Below are 20,832 nucleotides of genomic sequence, written 5' to 3' on the forward strand. Positions count from 1 at the left end.
CAACTACATGTTGGTGACTGCACTAATAAAACCGAGCCTATGGTAATTTGATGGTCTTAGCTATTATTATGTTTTACAGTACAGTTGTGAAATCTCATTCATTTTAATACATTTTAAAATCGAATTTATTCCTGTGATGGCAAAGCTGAATTTTCAGCATCATTACTCCAGTCTTCAGTGTCACATGATACTTCAGGAATTATTTTAATATGCTGATCTGCTGCTCCAGAAACATTTATTAGTATCATAGTTTAAAGTTCAAGTTAAAAATAAAATCTTTTGTAACATTCTAAATATCTTTACCGTCACATTTTAAATCAGTATGACATGAAATGAATAAAAGTATTAATGAAAAGTATTAATTATAGTAATAATACAGACACAAATACTATAAAATTATTAAATAATTTCAATATTTTTATAGTAGTTTCAATAATAGTAGTTGTAATCTAACTATGGTAAAAATCTTGGTTTTACTTGTGGATATTGTGGCTTTACGTAATACATTAATAAAAATACTAAAGCTGAAGCATGATTACTATGCAAAAATTACAGTAAATTTACATTTAATGTGTATGATAAGTAACGCAATCACATGCAGCTCTGCTCAGAGCTGTATTAAATTAAAGTAAAGCAGTGCAAAGTCAAAGGGGACTGCTTCGGCTGAATTTGAGTCCACAATGGGCCAGATTAATGCAATAAAGCCAAAAGGCTTCAAGCATTGATTCCAAGAAAACTGCACCCTGCTGTCTCATTCTCTCATCTCAGATCATATACCTTCAGCTACTCATTCTCCTAATAAAGACAAAATGCTAGAACAAAATAACCACCTTGAGTGTAAGGAAACAAAGGGCATTGATTTGACCTGTGCATGGAAGCAGATATCATCAGCAAAGAGAGTCGACCCATCTGATGTGCTAAAAGCAGGTAACTGCCGTAGGCACAGAGAAAGAGAGAGTGAGCACACAACGCCGGAAGTGGAGACGGGTTGTTTGCCTCCATCCATCAGAGATGCCAAGCTAGAATTACTCTGACAGGCAAAATCAATGCAAAATAACAGCCTGAGAACTTGTTAACAAGACCTTTTAAAAAAGTACAAGAGAACAATGATGTTTAGCGAGCAAGAGGGAGAGAAAATGAGAGCTAACAAACTCTAAACACTAAAGCCATCTTTATCCCACTGTTATGAAGAACTACTGTTTGCAAAGCCAATACTTGTGCTCAATACAATGTGTCTTTGTGAATTTTCTGATAACTTTACAGCACAGCCTTGTATTGCTGCATATTTATTCTAGAGACCTTTTTTTATCTTCCAGAGATTATAATTACTTGAGCTCCAGCTTCAGTTTGCAGATAAAAAATAGAAAGAGAAGCAATTTCAAATTCCTAAATTAAAAAAGTTTCCATCCGCATCATAGTGGCAGCACTAGCATCTTACAATTAAAAAGAAAAATGATGGAACCATAGTAAGTGGAACTGTGTGATTGCAGCTGAGCCCAATCAAAATATGCCTGTGAATCAGAGAAGAGAAAATCCCTGGCACATTCTAGGACACTGGACAGTAAAGAACCAGCAATTACATCAAAGGCTACATATTTTGTATTGAAACACACAAACAGTAGTTTAAGTTTAGCACCCTAAACGTACATCTTCTAATGCCTCCCGTCTCATCTTCCCCCTGGCCGTTCCTTTAACCACAGCGAAACACACACATGCTGCCATTAGGGAGACAGACTGCCTTCTGCTCGCCTGGGAGCCCATCAGGAGCATATGGAGAGGAGAGAGAGGAGGAGGTTATGAATGATGGGGAGGCAGAGGAGAGACAGGAAGTAAACAGACAGGGGCGTCATGCACCAGTTTGTTTTGAAGGAAGACCAGTGGCAGTTCTGACACCCTTGGACTGGAAAAATTGAATATGTATGTATATATTTATAAAGATTAGGTTCAGTAAGATTACTTTCATTCAGCAAGGATGCATTACATTGATCAAAGGTGACAGAAAAGACATTTAAAATGTTACAGAAGACTTTTATTTCAAATAAATTGTTCTTTTGAACTTTCTATTCATCAAAGAATCCTGCATTATGGTTTCTTTCCACCGTGTTTCCAAATTGATAATACTAAGAATTGTTTTGTTTTTTGAGCAGCAAAACAGCATATAATGATCATGTGAGACTGAAGTAATGGCTGCCATCAAAAGAATAGAAAACAATAGAAAACCCATACTAATATATATATATATATATATATATATATATATATATATATATATATATATATATATATATATATATATATATACACACACACACACACACACACACACACACACACATATATACAGTAGGAGTGGGAATCTTTAGTCACCTCACGATTCAATCCGATTCCGATTCTGGGAGTCACGATCTGATTGCAGAACGATTCTTGATCTACTCCGACTTGAGAATTTTAAAATCCTTACATTTACATCTTACATAAGTAATTAAGTACTTTTTTAAATAATTACAAATAAATAAAAAAATTAAAACAGTTATATGTTAAGAATAGAAGCCCAATAGAAACCATCACAGAAATTCTAATGGTTTCCATTAAAATACAATTATAAACCATTAGCTTTTTTTCCAGTAAAACCATTACAAAATTCCTTTTTGTAGTGTGTTTTGGGCATTTTTCCAATAGAATTTAACATCCCACCAATAGAATCCATCACATACCAGTAGACACCATTATAGTTTCCATTAAAACCAAGACAATTCCCATCATAACCATTAAATCCGTTACATTTTCTATTGTGTTTCGGGCAGGGCTCTATTGTTTCTTTTCAGCAGGGTTGTTTTTTACTATGACATCATAGACAGCGGGAGATCTATTAAGCTGCATTCATGCACGGATCTCTTTTGAAATATAAGTAGCCTAATGTAGTTTGTCCTGTCCGTTTAATCCCTTAAGACATAACTGGCTGTGTTTACATTAATTTTGCATCATAAAACCATTTTGAGACGCAAATACATTAAACCACGGAGTCGCGCGCAGCCGCATGCGCGAGCATCTACACAAACAAACGCGCGTTAGCATTTGAAATTGAAAGCAACCTTCTGTTAGTGAGGTTAATATTTTAAATATATAAGTCCACTGCATTCCAAACCACATAAATTATGACTTCGTAGAGCATTTGTAAGGAAAATACCGACGGGCGAGACCGCACATTTCAAGTGTAACATCAAACAAAGCGCATCCTGTGCAATGAAGCCCGTGAATGTCGTTGTAATTCGCTTCAACCTTTCCGAACTTTATGAAAGATTATTTTACGGAAGGTTCGAGTGGTGTAGGCCTGCTATGTGTGTGAGGGATTGGAAGCAAGCAGAATACGGGTGTTTCTAAAGCAAACTCCGCGTCATTGCACATCTAGTTAAAAACTAAACTCGGAATCGATTCTAAAATTCTCAGAATCGATCCAGAATCGTTGGAGAGAGAATCGCGATGCATTGATGGGTCGATTTTTTTCTCCCACCCCTAATATACACACACACACACCAAGCCGGCTGTTGTGTATCATCAGTGTTTTAGTGCATACACTAAAACAGCTACAGCCTGTTTTACAATGGCCTCTAGTGTTTGGCTGCTCAACAACAATACTGGCTTTTCATCAAGGACCTTTTTAAGGGTGGAATATGTCATTTTTGCGCCACTAGTGTCACCCAAGTTGTCAAGTTGCTGGTTAACATAACCCCGTTAAACCCTCCTGGCAGATGCAGTTACTACACACTTTATAGGCCAAAAACATATTTCTCCTTTGAGCCATTCAAAATTAACCATGTATCCCAATAACTCCCAATTGTATTGCCCTTTGACCTACCATGAGAGCACATATTCAAATAATTAAACAACACATTTTTAAGTTCACAGTCGGCTAATGGTCACATGAGATGCAATAAAATATTTATTTTGTGTGTGTGTATGTTTTATCTAGACTGATTTTAATGTAAATTATTTATTTATTATAATTAATTATTAGCTTTTCATGAAAACACAAACCCCCAGTGGTTCGCAAAGCCCAACCAATTAAGACTTAAACTGTCTTGTTAGACAAAATGGAAAAATTTATCTCATAAATTCCCTTTTCGATTTAGCCATCACATCCAGAAAGTACAGTAAGAACTAATTGAATTAAACTAATTAATTCCTTTGGTACTGTAAACGCTACACATTTCACATTCAAAACATTGCAATTATTTAAAAAAGCCAAAGGCATATTCTAAATGGAGCCCTACCAAATGTAATGACTTATTCAGGGTGAATTAGTCTGGTGGATATACAGTAGAGAGAATAGCTGAAACACACACACACACACAAAAAGCAAAAAATCAGTTAATTCCAGGAGATATGTAAAATCCATCCAGTGGGAGGAGGTGCCATCGGTCAGATATTGTTAAACAAAACTAAACAACTGCAACTGTTCAATCACTCCTCTCTCTTTCTGTAGTTGCAGACAGAGCAAAGAGACCTTTCCTCGCTGTTGTATAATTGCTATTACCGCCTAGGGGCCATCAAACTGACTGAGAAACAACTCTTTCTCTAATAAGTCCATTATGGATGAGTCACACAATCAGAAACACATTCAGCAGCATACACAAACTGAGAAAAGCAAACAAAAGTAGCAGCGCATGGCAGCCTCTCTATCTGTTGCATGCGGTGTCCTATCTCCCCGTCTTCAACATCAGATGTTTAAGAAGTGTTCATTATTTAGCTTTTCCCTGGAAGATTTGATTAGACTCAAACAGTGAGACTGCAAATCAATCTGGTTTCGCCCTTAATGTTCCCAATACCGTTATACAAACACTCACTCACTATGGTTGGGGCGGATTACCAGCTTGTTTGTTTCCCCTGGTGTTAATAGCAGGCTTTTTAATTAAACTAAACAAGAGATCGCCATCCCCCGTCTCTTTTCTCAGTCGCTGTGGAGACTCATCCCACGAGTAATTACAATAACAAGACTGCTAACAATGTCAATGTTTGATGAGACAGAGGCAGTTTTTAAACTTAATGAAAATTTTAATACACATAAGCGTGTGTATGTATGTCTATGCTGGATTCATCTTTAGTATGCTTCTGAAAACCATCAGAGACATCATTAAAGGAGCTGAGAGAGAAACACTTCATCTGCTTGCAGTTTTGCTCCACAGACCTTCAGTCTAGCAGAACACTTACTGTCAAACGGTTTCAGATAGCAGTCATTCACAGATGTACAGGAATGTAAAATCAAATCAGAAGCGAGATATTATAAATGAAATATAATTAAAAAGGCTGTTATTACTTGCTACATAATCGCAGTCGGGCAGATATGCTCAGATTAGATCAGCAGTGCCACTACAATAGCAAGTGTGATATTCCATACAATTAAATAAACAAGAATCTAATATTGAGTAACTTTGACATTAATTACACAATATTACCAGTTGCTTTGTACATTTCTGCTTTGCAAATGAAACTGTTACAAATAAGTAAAAAGTGTGAACTGTTATTGATGATTTGTTCCTGAATGAATCAGTGTTTTCATTCAGTGTTTTTGAATGAAATGGTCGAGTGAATAATTCAGTATTTCGCTTATGAAAGCAGTCACTTGATTGGTTCCTGAATGAATCAATGCATTTAAAAGAATTAACTGAGTGAATGATTCACTGAATCACTGATAAAGATCTTCTGGTGCAACAAGGAAAACTGTTGATTGTCATATACTGTGTACTTTTTGATGCAATCTGACTGGTTTCACTAGCATTTATGTCAAAATTTCCATGTAAAACATATCTAAGTGTGTCTAATGATTTTACTCTTACAACTACTGTCAGTGTGTGTAAACAGTACAAATGAAAACATCTGCACAAGTAGAATGTTTCAATCACTGCGATAATAAGATTGCTACCAAATTTTACCCAAACAAGACCCTGAAATTGCAACAATACATAATTCAAAACTAAATTATTATTATAAATATTTGATGTTTTAATTTTAACGTTCTTTGCACACACACTCACCCCCTCATTCATTGTTAAGTTTAGTTAGCTATTAGCTCACCATTTCACCATGCCTATTAAAGAGGAAATAAAATACTGATAGTTTCAGGTCTGCTAATGTGACCGTACCAGTCAGGTAGAGTTGGGTCAGGTTTAGTTTAATGCCAGTGCAGACTAATCCTTAAAATCAGCAGGAAATTATAGCATTCAGACACACACAGACATCAACCTTTTCCCACCTACATGATCTAAATTCAGTTAATCACTGTCTGCATGAGACTTCATTAGCTTGAACACTGCATAAAATGACCAATTCCTCAAAACAGATCCACATAGATCACTTTAAAAGGGAATTTCTTAAATATGAAAATAAACACAAAGCAGGAAGGAGAGAGACATGAACGTTTGTTTCCTGAAAAGTTGAGTCACATGAGGTTCTGCTTCTCTAGGTATTTAACTGTTATATAATGCAAGCAAAGAGGAGGAAGGTCCAGCATTAAAACAGGTTTATTTTGGATGGGACTGTTACCAGCAGCAATATTGGTCTCTATTTCTCTCTGCTTCTTTTCCTCTCGCTCTCTCTTTTTTTAAAACTGCTGAAATAACAGGGTCTGCCAGGTCAGACGTGTTGGAGAGCTACGCGTGCTTCTTCACTCATCTCTTTACCTTACAGCGAAGAAGCAGGCAGAAGAATCGACCTACTTTCAAGTTCTCTCAAGAAAGACGAGCGGTCCTGCTCCACGCTGCCCACTTCACTGACGCATACAAAGAGCATCACATTTATATTTTAGGCCTTCATAATTCCTTTAAAAATCCTTGAGATTTTCCAACACCATTTAGGCATGCATTGCTTTTTCATTCATTAAGTGATGGATTTAATTTAAAACAACTTAAATGAATGAATCAGAGTTGATGATTAGTCTATTCCTTTATTGGATGTGAGGCGGCAAATGTTAAGCCTGTTACGGGAGGCTGAACTTTATAGTCATGATGTCATAATGATGTATAACTTGAGGATAAAACCTGATTAATCCTTTGACAGTGAAATTAAATTAAATTAGTCCTATGAATCTATACAAATTAGCGATTATTGTATGCATATAAACTATCCTCAAACACTCTTTCACTGTTCAACACACACACACACACACACAATCCCTTTCATGCGTTTCCTCACTGATAATATCATGTAAACATAAATATGTAAGACAGTGTCTAATAATTAGAGCAGAATAAATTTCACATAAATTTGCATGATAAATCACCCTGCAGTTTTTCTGTTTGAACTCTGAAGGAGAAAGGTCATGGGGAATTAGAGTTAAACTGAATCTTAACTTTATCATGATTAAATAAAGTCTACTGCTGCACACGGTTATGAGATATGAGTGGATGTAAACACATTAAATATACTAAACACTAAAAATACAAACCAGTGTAATGTATTTTGCATTTGCTTTTTTATTTTCAGTTTTCATTTTAACTTCAGTTGAAGTTTTTTAGTACTTAAACTTCTTTTAGCTTTTTTTTTTTTCAGCCAAGGTTTATTAAGTAATTTTTTTAATCTAATATGTATATTTTATTTTATTCCAACTTTATTTCAGTTACCAAAAGAGATTTTGAATAGTTCAGTTTTACTAAGCATTAACGAACGACACTGCTGCAAACTTTAAAAACAAGCACGACAGAAAAAGCTTGAATCAGACTGACTTACGGTGAACTAAAAAAAAGAATAGGCATAGTGAATGTAAAGCATAGGCATAGTGAATGTAAAGCATAGGCATAGTGAATGTAGATGAAAAGATAAGGCTGGTTGGAGTTATAAATAAGGCAAGGCTGATGCAAATATTGCATAACGTGAGTGTGCAGAATGCTTGTGATCTAATATAACATCTCATATCAGATTGCACAATGCTCTAGTACACCTGTACACACAAAAGAACATCTTAAAGGGGTCATATGATGCGATTTCATGTTTTCCTTTCTCTTTGGAGTGTTACAAGGTGTTCATGCATAGATAAGATCCCTGAAGTTGCAAAGACTAAAGTCTCAAAACCAAAGAGATATTCTTTATAAAAGTTAAGACTTGTCCAGGCCCTCCTAAAACGGCTCATTCAAACACGCCCCCACATGTCTATGTCACGATGTGGGGAGATTTGCAAAACACTGCCCAAATGTTCACGCAATGAAAGGCAGCGTGATTTTTGTTCTCTTTGTAGTGCTGTTGCTGCTGCCGGCGCCATGTCGTGGAGACACTGTGTTTTGTTGTGAAAGCGAAATTACTTTGTTTGGGCTTCCAAAAGAGGACACAACTAGAAATCAGTGGTTAAGTTGTATTTACAACACTGTTCCAGAACAGTTCAACCCAAATATTACAATGTGTGCAGCGCAATTTACAGATGACTATTTCCTGAACCTCGGAGGAGAGTAGCCTTGCTTGTTGGCTTGCACAAAGGCTGTTTCTGGCAATTCCAACTTTGCAAGGACAGTCTGGCGCTTCTGACTCACAGCCTGTAAGTAGGTTTCTGCTACTGACTATTCAAATGCAAGTTTTGAGCAGTGTAGAGTAGTGCTTGTTTGTTGTTTCTCCGATCACAAATGCAAACATGGTAATGTTTAAATAAAAAACAGTACAAGTCATTATGCTCAGTAATTATGTCCCCACTGGATGCAACAAATGCCTAGTTTGTAATGGGTTTTATTGTTTTAGTCTCGTCTCGCCGGGAAAGGCCATCACAATACAATAAGGCGCGTAACATTTCCGTCTCACGCTTGAGGTATTCGGCCAATCACAATGCACCAGATAGCTGGCCAATCAGAGCACGCCTCACTTCTCAGAACGATGAGCTTAGTAAAAATCGATGCGTTTCAGAAAGGCGGGGCATAGAGGAGCAACAATAATGTACAGTATGTGGAAAATAATGTGTTTTTTGAACCACAAACCACGTAAACACATTGCATTACACCAAATACACAAAATAATGTTCTTTTTAGCAACGTCATATGATCCCTTTAATTGAACACAATCAATGCATGATGAGTAATACATTCTTGGAAAAACAAATATTAGCAAAATAAGCAAAGGGAAAGAATTAAAGTCCTTTGCTGTAAAATTTATTCAACATGACAAACCACAGATTCAGAAATATTTTATGTGCCCCATTCTACACACAAAGGATTCCATGAAGAGGCCTTGTGAATAAACTACTCTGTTCTCATTTACTCATCTTCAATATTCTTTTTCTTTTGTGAGCTGTCCCTTTAAGACTTCTAGGTGACTTTATAGAGTTCCTCGTTCTGCCCTGCTATGACCATGAATGAGATCGAAACTTGAATCAAATTAAGTTGGATGATGGAACACTGACACTGTTATTTATATGAACTAAACCAACACTGAACTCACAAAATAATACTACTACTGTCTTTTAGAGCTTCTTTACAGCAGAATCTGAACAATAGCTGAGTTTCCATTATTATTGCTTCCGCTAGTTTATTTCTATGAAGATGCTTTGTCAATCTGCATTGTATAAAGCACTTGGTGACTTTATTTGACTATGGTACTCTAGCTGTTCCTGCTATAAATAAATCACTTATTTAAAAGCAAATCTAACTAAATGAGAAGTTAGAGGACTTTATTTTCCAAAAACATCACTGAGTACTAAGGAACTCTTTGAAACTGTTGAAAATGACAGTTTTAGAAACTGAACATGTCATCAGCTTCAGCAGGTCACATGCTGTACATTTGCAAAGGAACTGATGAGTCATTGCTGTATCTGGCTGATGTTGTTTTTTTTATTCAGGATGAGGGCATTGTGTTTTACTGCATGTGTTTGCTCATTTGTTTCTGGATAGAGAATGTTTCCTCCATTGATTCTGTTGTATTGACTTTGGCTCAGAGACTCCCAAGTGCTATACATGAATGCCTCATGAGAAGGCATTGAAGTCAAACCGAGGGCATTCTTACACCGACAGAGCAAAAGAGACATCCTTTTTCTTAACTTAAAGTTGTTGTAGAAAGTTAATAAGGCAAAATTTGCCATCTTTGCTTACGAACGCTCGGTCAAGGACAAGAAATTTGAATTGTTTATTGGGCACTGGTAAAAACGAATAATAAAATAACAAATAAAAAAATAAAATAAAATAAAACTCTGACAGCAAAAAAAGCGTTTTTCTCCATCAACAAAGTTAACTAGCATGCATAAAAAATATCCCATTTGGGATCAATGAATTGTCTGTCATTCTATGTGGAAAGCTTTAACAGAGCCTGAATCCCCAGTCTAAATCTCATTCTTATTCTCAGTCCCTCCGGCTCTCTGTGTCTCTGTCAGTCCCTCGTGGTTGCCCATAGGGAGTGGTGCACGGAAGGAGGAACGGGTGGGGCAGCCTCACAGATGGGCTGGTGGGTAGGCTTCTGTGGTTACAGGCTAAGAGGAAGAGGAGCCATCTGGCAGTGGTTTGGTGAGATGACGTGTCTTGCCCCTCACCCACAACCCGATGGCAACATGCCTACCGCTCCACCAACTGTTATACGAACTACAGGTATCAACCTTACAGATACAGCTGTATGACAACACCTGCTCTCGCACCTGGAAGTAACTCTAATCCCAGCCAGGAAATATCCATCTACCCTAATACTCAACTACCCACAAGTGATGAAAGCTACAACAGCATGAGGAGTTAACCAGCAACAGTGAAATACTGCCATCAACAGACATTAATTATTACCTTCGCTACTTCAGTAGTTCTCAAATTGTCGCACTCAAAAGTGAAAAACAATGCTAAATGCAAATCATAAACAAAACAAAATAATAAATCAAAATGACAATAATTGCAATAACATTTTTAAAAAACAAATCCTTCAACCCTAAATGGTAAAGGATTATTTTAAAAATAAAAACAAACAAATTAAAACACTTATTACAAAGATTAAATATTTGATGTCATGTCATTTATTTACCATTAACCAACATCAGAGAACAGCAAATGTGCAAATGATTGAAATATCACCTTAAAATCTCAGAGGGTTCTTCAAGTAAATGATATATATAACTATACATAATTAGAATATTATGTCATAGGAATTCAGCTGCCAAAAAAATGTTTGAGGTTCCCTGCCAGTATACTGTTTATGTCGAATGTATAATCAATCAGATATTTGGCACATATTCACCTGTCACTTGGAAATAATAATATATATATTTTTAAAAACTCTTAAACTGGTCATTCATTTCTGCTGTTGTTTATGAATTTACAAAATTGACATGACTTTCTTACCTTTCTTAACCTTATGTAATATTAGTAATTTTGCATTTTGTTAGGCATTGTATGTTTTTTTATAAACTTCAATATTTGATTCTAATTTTATTTATTTTTTCATACTAAACATTTTTTGTTAAAGTGAATGTATCTGTTAAAGTGTATGTAAAATCTAGAATTCAAAATTATTTTTTTACACCTTTAATGTTACACCTTTAAGAGCCCTAAAATATATATTATTGTTTAAAATAATAATAACATGCAAATGTGATTACTTGTAAATTTTTAAATGAGTAAAAGAAACAAATAAAACTGAACGTAAAGTTTCATAGGCTTGCAACTCCACACACACACCAAGTCCAAACACTTGATCAGATATACTGTAAGCACATTGTGTTATATAAGGTCAGCGTGTCGGTCAAGAAGAATGTTCATGATCTTCATCATTCTTTCTGTCACATCCCTTTAAGCATGTTCACAGTGGAGGGGACAGAACTGCTCCTCAGAAACCTGGGAAATGTCAAATGGCCTGTTTGTGAAATGTGAAATGTGTGTTTGAAGGGAATTTAGCTGCTGCTGTTGTGAGTAGAGCAGTGGACAGTGGACACACTTTTATACTAATTTCCCAACCAAAATCATAACCTTATTTCAAAACAGATCATGATCTGTGTTCGAAAATCTTCAACCAACAGCAATAACAACAAAATGTTTTCAGCGCAAGTCAAAATGTCAGCTCTCTGAATCCACGAGAGGAAAGTGTGTGGTAAAGAAAGAGAGAACAGAGGCGGCAAGAATAATCAAAAGAGCATGCAAAAAAAAAACTGCGACAAGCGGTGGTCAGAGAAGAAAAGTAAGGAAACGGAAAGCAGAAGAGAGGAGAATGACTTATGTGCGGCCCGAGCTGGAGGAATGGGGTGTGACAGAGAGAGGCATGAGGGATTTGGTAAAGCACTTGATGTCTTGTTAGCCTCAACCTTCCTCACACTGTAATTGGCTAAAAATATCACATAGCTCATGTTGAACAAGGTGCATTCTAGTTTGTGCCACTGGAGCATTTATCATCACATGGCCCCTAAAGTGCCAAACGTAACTCTTGCTCCCCCAAATCCAACACACAGCCAAATGCCTCATCTTTTCCTTCTGTTTATTCCTCCTCAAATCTAGCACAAACCCCACTGCTAATTACCTGTACTGTTCTAGGCTCTAATGATCTTTTAATAAAGCCCCATTCCTTCAGTTCTCCTCTTTTTCTTTTAGCATAACCAAGTACCACACCCTTCCTTTCTGTATAATTCATCAGGTCATTATATGCTAATATAAAACATCCTTGATCCTCTCCTCTGATTTTTCATTCCTCTTTTCTCCCATTTCCTCTTTCTATATTGTCTTTCCTTCCCTCTAGATTGCATTTAATCTACTCTGTTTTATTATGTTACTTCCATCTGGTCCTTTTTACTTTCTATTTCCTTTTCATATCCTCCCTCCAGCATCAATGCTACTTTGCTTCTGTCTTTTCTCTAAACGCTCTGATTGGCGGGAGGGGAAAATGGTCTCATTTCTTTCCATAGATACAAAAAAAAAAAACTCTCACAGGCACTTTCAGCCTCTTCTTCAACTCCTCTATAGTGGACGACAAGTCTAATGTGTTTACTCTCAGAGCAAATATACTGAGTTTCAGAAGTCTGAGACCGCATTCAAAATTCAAAATCTAATTTAAACTTATTTTTTTACACCTTTAAGAGCCCTGAGATAATCAGTTACATGGGAAATAAAATAAAATAAAATCTCAATGGAGAAAAATATTTTTTTGCTGCCAAAGTGCAGCATGCACACAATTTTCCTTCTGGGATCAAAGTGAAATCACTTCACGAAATCCCTTAAATCTGGAGTTCAAAATGTAATTTTAACTTAATAAACAACATTTTATTTATGAAGTAAAATGAATAAGAAATGTTTCTGATTCTTCAGTATTTCTAGGTCACAAAGTAAATTAGTTAGTGACATTGATCTTGTGTCTGATCTACAGACAGTCAGATATTCCTCCTCTATTGAAGCTCAAGATGCCCAGTGGATCATCTCAAATCATTCTGGAGAACATGATCATCAGGCTCAACACAAACTTGTGGAGTTCATTCATCTAAAGTGCTTCCATGAAAGTAAAAAAAAAAACTTTTAATTGAACTTTTCACTTTAGTAAATATGCTGTAATGAAACATGCAGTATTACATTATAGATTAATACAAAACAGAACAATTTTCATTAGTAGTCTTTTTAACCCAAATAACTGAAAGTAATCTTAACAAATAAAAACAGAAAAAGGGCAAACATCCAAACAACATATTATTCCCCCTGGCAAAGACACTTCTCATTCCACTAAAAATCAGCAATAGAGGGAAAAGAGATGGGAATATCAAGTTAAAGATGAATAAGAAGAGAACAATTTGCATCCAACCTGGCTCTTCTTGTTCCTCATTGCTCATCACTTTTCCTATCTCTTCTGTCCAGCTTTATCCCACCATCATTCCAATCCATTTCCAAAACAGTCAACCATATGACTGAAAATGTCTAAGCATTGACAGAGAAGGAGAGAGAGAGAGAGAGAGAGGGAGGGAGGAAGCGTTGGCACCGATGGGTTGGGTTGGTTACAAAAATCTCTCTCTCTCTCTCTCGGTTTCGCTCACATCTCTCTCATTATCCACAGCTCACTGCCCTCCTAAAATTCCAGCGTATGTGTTTATGAGGGTGTATGAGGGAGAAAGATTTAATGTGGGTGCGTCCGTGTCTGTGCATGTGAGAGAATGAGCAGACAGTGGTGTTGTTCAGTCAGTGGGTGAAGGATAAGGTGGGATGTGTCACTGAGGCATCAGTAATATCTAACCTGGCTACCTGACAGGCCTACTGAGAAAATACACACACAATTTCCACTTTCCATTGACGTCTACTGCACCCACAGAGTAGGTAAAGCCTGACCCACACACAAACACACAGCAGCCAAGGCATACTGGCTATTGCACTATTAGACTGACATTTTGAGAAAAACATTGCAAAAATTGTACTTCTAGTGAAACAGCAGCTTTAGCTTTTACAGTACATGGGCGGTAATGTAGACAACTTTGTATCTTATATACCCCTAAAAAGTGCATATTAGTACAATAAAGTAGTCCATGTACCAGGATTATTATTGCTAACGGTAACACTTTATTTTAAGGTGTCCTTGTTACACGTTATGTGTACTTACTATTCTAATAACAATTAATTATGCATAATTACATGCAAGTAACCCTATGTCAAACCCTAATCCTAGCCATACAGTAAGTACATGTAGTTACTGTAAATAATATTACTCAACACTTAAATTTATTACACTGTAACAAGGAAACCTAAAAATAATGTGTAACCTTGTTAACTAAAACTAAATTTAAAACTATAAACAGTTCAACAAGCAAAAGCACCAAAATAAATGTTAACTATATAGAATAGAGGTGAATAAGGTACAAAAAGAATGACACTGCAAACCAATATGATATACTGCTAACTACCAAAAATCATTTTTAGCCGTTTACATGCAAATAAGTAAGTACTGGTAATAAAAGGTAACTACATGGGTTAGGTTCAGGGTTAGTACCTACTTTTTACCTAGTTTTTGTAATTACTATAATAAGTACATAGTATGTACATGAGTAACAGGACTGTAAAATAAAATGCTACCAATAATCCTGCAATGCAAGTAAATCAGAATTACGACTTTATTAATAAACTGGTTGCTTTTCGTTGATGGAACATAAGCATTTCTGTATTCTACTTAAAGGATTCTCTTTGATATGTGTGTTCTCAAAAAAACTAGGCCGGTACCTCTTCAAAAGGTACACTTTTGTACCTAAAGGGTCCATGCTGGCACCTAAAGTGCACATATTAGTACATACAAGGTACAAAAGTACCTTTAGAGAAGGTACTGCCCCAGTGACAGCTTTTGTACCCTTTTTCTGAGAGTATATGTTAAAAAAGCATGAGTATTCAGACTCATTATCCTCTCGTAAATAGTAGTAGTCGTAAATTCTTACGACTCCTACTTGTCCAATTGCTGAAGAAGAGGACATCATTTGGAGTTTGCGATCCCGCGAAACACTCACTGCGGTTGGATCTGCAATAAGGACACTTTCTTATCACATATAACACATATGCTCACTTTAATAAAACAATAGAATGCAGGTTAAGGTGTTTACATGCCTTGTAAAAATTGGGGTAATGGGCAAAAATCTAGCTGTGTCGATCAGTTTATGCTTGAGCTGTTTATGACATTTCACCGATATGACCACACGTATTGTCATCTTATTAATCAGTTAAAGAACATGCATGTAAGGCACTCAGTGACAGCAGCTTATTTTTTCTGCACAACAAAAAAATATATTTTGAAGAATGCTGGTGACCAAACATTTTTGGTGCCCATTGACTTCCACTGTACGGACAAAAAAAAGAAAAGAAAAAGAAAGAAAAACAGCACAGACATTTCTCAAAACATCTTTTATGTTCAACAGAAGAAAGAAAGTCAGTAACATTTCAATATAGGAACCAATTCTCACTATTAACTAACTTTCTCACTGTTAATGAACTTTGCTTCTTAGCATGCCTATTATTAACATATTAACTGTTTATTATTACTTGTAAAGCACATATTCTGCATGACCATATTCTACATCCCTAATCCTACCCAATATCTACACTTAATAACTACCTTACTAACTATTAATAAACAGCAAATTAGACGTTTATTGAGGTAAAAGTAATAGTTAATGGTTAGCTAAAATTGGACCTTAAAGTGTGACCAGAAAGTCACACAGATTTAAAATCAACATTAAAGTGAGTAAATAATGACAGAATTTTCATTTCGGGTGAAGTAATCCTCTAAAGTGGATGTGTAGGCACTGTGGTCATGATCCTATGTAAATCTTCACAGTAGGCTGTCAGTCTTTGTGAAACTCAGAACACGCGTTTAAGAGTTTTATTCCCTTTAGGGAAATATTTCCAAGAATCAGACAATTCCCTTGATTCCTACAGCACCAAGCCACTATTAACACAAGACAAGAACAGGCCCATACACTCTGATCTTCCAGCACAACATAAGAAAAGCTGATCAAAGAACGATTGTTTCTCTCAATTTCACTTTTCTTCAGGCTGCAGCTCCACTGAGGAACTGACGTCCATAATTAACGAGCTTCAGACAGACTGCTGCCCTGATTTACCTGTCTGCTTACTAACTGTTCCGTCACCAAAACAATCTTTTTTTTATCTTCTTTTAAAGACCCAAACCTTCTGTAAGGTTGGCATGCAGGCCATCTTTATTGATGAACGTCTAGAGCGTAGGAGGCTGAGGCAGTATTTGGATGTCACCAACAGTGGCAGATTTTTTCCTCCTCTGCTTAAAGCAATCATTTCTCTTTCCATCACCCACTGAACTCACTTTATTCTGCTGGAAACATTGCTCAGCATGGAGGTAAGAAAACATACTTACACAAGCATACGCTCAAAAAGAAATTTAAAAATGTGATAAAGTCTGAAATGGACTTATACTATACATTATAATATACAGCAACGAGCGACTTATACTTCCTGTAACTCTTAAGCATCATGACCTTGAAAACCATTGATATTCTCCTTTTTTGCTCACACTTGTCTGCTCACAAATGTGAATATTTAATGAAAAAGGGTTTGTAATTAGAAAAACACTGAATAAAAATCAGGTTGTTAGCGAACCCTCTTTGCAGCTAAAGAGGTTTCAGTAAATTGGTTAATGATTTTTTTGTTTAATCTACACTTGGATTGACATAAAACCGAGTATGGCATGTATTAAGGGCATCTTAGGTGGCTAAATTACATTTTTGGGCCAAGAACAGCTCTTTTAAGCATGAGTGCACAGACTGAGGTTTAGACCCCCAGCTCCCCAGTGCTGTGTTTTAATTGGCCGATGTCAGGACCTCTGCACTGAGGAACCATGTTTTAATTGCCTGTCAGGTAATTAGTCAGGATTCAGGAACTTTTCAGACAGCTTACTCCTGTTACATAGTTCAACATCTGCTCACATTTAGTGAGATCAAGTTTAAATGTGAGTGTGAATTAATGCTCTAATAATATAATAATACATAAACCATTGGGACAAAAAGTTAACTTCAGTTTGGAATAATTATAATTATTAATAATTAATATATATATATTTTTTATTGATCTTTTAAAAAAGGTTCTTATGCTCACCAGCATTTATTTCAAAATACAGCAATGGAGTAATAAAAAATAGCTTTTCTATCATAGGAATAAATTACATTTTAAAATATATTCAAATGGAAAAGTTGTGTTAAATTCGAATAATATTTCACAATATCGCAGTTTTTACTGTATTTTTGATTGAATAAATGCAGCCTTGTTGAGCATATCTGACTTCTGACTTCACAAACATTAAAAAAACACACAACATACAAAATACAAAGTATAGCTATGATAACATAATTAAAATCTATAAAGAAAAAAAAAACACTCAGCTTAAAAACATAGAAAAATACACAAAAAGAATTCATGTTTAGTCCAGCTGTCGAAGTAATATTTTTGTTTGCTACTGTCTAATAAGACTCTGTTTGTGTGTGTAAGAGAGAAAGTTTGTGTCTCTGTATAAGAGACAAAAGAGAGAGAGACAGATCGGCTCTTTTTCAAAAGTTATGCTTTGAGAAACTAATTATTACGGTAAGTGTTTATTTGTAATTGGATTCAATGCAACGAGAGCAATGGTTTTCAAATGTTGTACTTGCAGAAAGTCTTGTGTGTGTGTGTGTGTTTGTGTTGTGAAGGCAAACCAGCTTTGTTGAGAATCACTCTTTTTTTCCCTCAGTTGCACAAGAGAATGTTGCTTTAGGGAACTAACATTCACACAGAGAGTTTCTAAGGGTCGTTAGATACTGAATCTCATGATTTTCAGCAAAAATAGTTTTCTGTTTGAATATTCATCAAGTGATATACATCAAGTGGAGACACCCTGGAGGTGGCAAGATTTAATTTCTGTAATTTATGTGCATCCCGCCAGTGTGCTCTTTGAGCACTGAGGTCTGCTGTCTTTCAGCAGAATTAACAGATGATTCTTTAATTAGTGCAGGGCAGTATGAGTCCAAACTAACTGCCATTTAATTACCACTCACAAACACACTGCACTGAACTTTGAGAGAGTGAGTGTGGCTATGTTGTATATCTGCTGGCAAAAACTGGGTTCAAAGTTACATTGAGAATTTCTTCATCTAAGGTATTAAAATGGACAGATAGTGTCTCCAGCATATATCGTGACTGCACTCCGGGTGACCTGAGCTTGAGTCCCCCCTCTCTCTCAGCTCTATGGCCCATATAAATAAAAGGGAAAATAGCAAAAATAATTCATTTTTGAATTATTAATTTTTGCAAACCAGGCTTGTGATTTTAAAATATAAAAATCTATATTAAAATAATTACAAATATATATTAATTAAATAAATATAAAAAAATACACAAATAATAGCTATGACAACATCTAAACAAAAATTTGCATAATTGACTTTTTAATGGAAATGATTTGCATAATTTATTAATAATAACTTTGCCTCAGTTTTTTTGCATAATTTCTGTGTTATTTAAATGTCTCGAAAATGACAAAAATTAGAAGACCATGCTTTAGAAAGAATATGAAAAAGAAAATCAAGATAATTATCACTTGTGAATGTTTTTTTCTTTTTTTTTTCTTTTCTTTTTTTTGTAGTCATTCAAATCAAGCTGTAATTTTCTCAAATAATACAAGCTGTGTTTTTAAGATACATAAATGCTGGCTATGAAATTACATTAGCAGGACCAATAAGTCAGTGTTTTTATTCAAAACAAAACAAATCTATAAATAAATAAAATGATTTTATATATATATATATATATATATATATATATATATATATATATATATAAATAAAATTATGTTTATTTTCTAAAAGAGCCCATAGTTGAACAAACACATTTAAAAAAAAAGAGCATTTCTGTGTGAGAGAAAGAGACGGGGGACATAGAAAGAGGGAGATACAGTATCTAAAATCTAATGCACTTTCATGGCTGTTTTTCCTTCCTTAGCAAGCTCTCGGGGACTGTTAACAAACTCAGAGATACACACACTCACACCTCACCAGACAACACTGTGAAACCACGAAGACTCCCAGTCAGCCTAGACGTCTAGATCCAAAACAGTGCTGAATAATTTAAGGGCTACACATGGCAAGACTTTTCTGTGGACAACAGTGGAGCGTTTGTGAAATCTTACCAGAAAGTCAAGTCAAGTCACCTTTATTTATAAAGCTCCTATAATAACACAGATTGTGTCAAATCAACTCTACAGTATTAATATAGGAAAACGCAACACATGAGGAATGATAAGTTAGAAAACACGGCCATGGCAGTGACTAAAATAAATAAGTGAAATATTCGATATCATTGCAAAGTTACAGAGCATACAGATGACTGACCAGCAGTCTGTCTAAGCTTAGTGTGTATGGGTGCAATGTCTACATACTCTAGCTGATATATACATTTATAATGTGAGCACACACTGCATATCAGTAAGCACATATGTCTATGTTCTAGCCCTATACTGTCTTACACAACATAGATAAACAGCCATGGGACTATTAAAGGTAAAATAATTTTTCAGCAGACAGCCAGTAGTTCTGCCAGAGCAAATGGGAATTGCATTTTTGGAAAAATTGCAGCATCAAAACAGCATGTAATTATCTACAGCTGCCAGACACTATTATCATCACATAAAACAATTACGAATTAAATCAGCAAACTTTAAATGACACATTGCGTGAGCGTGTCTGCACAGCAGCAGTGCATTGTGGGCATGTATCTTGGCTGATACCGACAGGCCAAATGTATTCTGTAATGTCTCATCCTTTTGAAAATGTTTTTCCAAGATTTTAGCTGTATTAACATTAAACATTTATGGCGAGCTGCACACACAAACACACACACACACACACACACACATACACACACATAAATAAAAACAAGCACAAAGTGTCTCTGAATGTTGAGAATAACAAATTCAGCACAGATAAAGAATGTCACGCATGGAAATCTGTCATGTAATGCATCAGTCACACATAAAAACACACACACACACACACACACATACACATTCAGACAGCACAATGACAAAGACTGGAGGTATTTCAAACTGGCAAAGGATGTATAGCCTGAATCTATTTACAGATTTGCTTAGACTTTTTTTGGGGGGAAAAAATCATATTTCCAATGTTCAAACTATTTAATTCTCGATTTTTTCAGTTGTGAAGGGTATAGAGGATCACTTCTGAGTTTTCACATAGATAGCTTGGAAATGTCAGCTTTATATATAAGTGTGAGCGTGTGAGAGTGTTCGTGTACAAAGCCACATATGCATTGGATGTGTCCATGTGTTAGCTGAAATATAAGGCCATCTGGTGATCACAAGACGCAACCTCTCTGATCTGATGCCTACAGACTCCAGCCACAGAACAATGTGTCAAGGAATCATAATTTT

This window comes from Barbus barbus (assembly GCF_936440315.1).
Source record: "Barbus barbus genome assembly, chromosome: 3".
NCBI classification, from domain to species: Eukaryota; Metazoa; Chordata; class Actinopteri; order Cypriniformes; family Cyprinidae; genus Barbus; species Barbus barbus.